At 32.3% G+C, this 569-nt stretch overlaps 1 non-coding gene across 1 annotated transcript; it reads left to right on the top strand.

Annotated features, from left to right (window-relative positions):
* Positions 1-275: 275 nt before the first annotated feature.
* Trnav-uac (transfer RNA valine (anticodon UAC)) lies at positions 276-347 on the top strand. The gene has a single exon. It is a non-coding gene; the product is annotated as a tRNA-Val (tRNA).
* Positions 348-569: the final 222 nt, after the last annotated feature.

Raw genomic sequence — 569 nt, 5'->3', positions numbered from 1 at the left:
AATTAGGGTGTACGTACGCGACACTATCATAGCCATTTGTCTGCTGACGCTAAACAGATTGAAGTTTTCTTTTAATTCTTTGACGTTTTAAACAATGTAAATCCTCCAGGCTAAGTTCTGACATTTGGATTGTTCTCTTACAAGTGAATGCATCGTTTTGGAAGTTCGAGAGTTTGCGAGATAACCCGAGGGCGTTATTTTAAGGTATTCTGAATCTGGTCTTATTAGGATTTACCAATATATATTTACCATCCCATGAGAGCATTAAAGCAAGGAGTTCCATGGTGAAGTGGTTATCACGTCTGCTTTACACGCAGAAGTCCTGGGTTCAATCCCCAGTGGAACTATACTGTACTTTTGATGCGTAGGTCACATATTAATAATAACAATAAACAACTTATTTTCAAACAACGACAGCAGAATTTATTATTTTATTATACTTAGAAACGTTAAACAACAAGAAATAACAACACAACGTTGATTTATTTATTTATTTATTTATTATTTAGTATGCATTAATTATTAATCATTATCTGAAAACTGTTTATTATGTATTTATTCATGATAAA

The sequence above is a fragment of the Sinohyriopsis cumingii genome, chromosome 12, assembly GCF_028554795.1.
Source record: "Sinohyriopsis cumingii isolate HCF-2022 chromosome 12, ASM2855479v2, whole genome shotgun sequence".
NCBI classification, from domain to species: domain Eukaryota; kingdom Metazoa; phylum Mollusca; class Bivalvia; order Unionida; family Unionidae; genus Sinohyriopsis; species Sinohyriopsis cumingii.
Note: the sequence above shows the minus strand (reverse complement) of the source record. Positions and strands in the feature narration are given on the sequence as shown.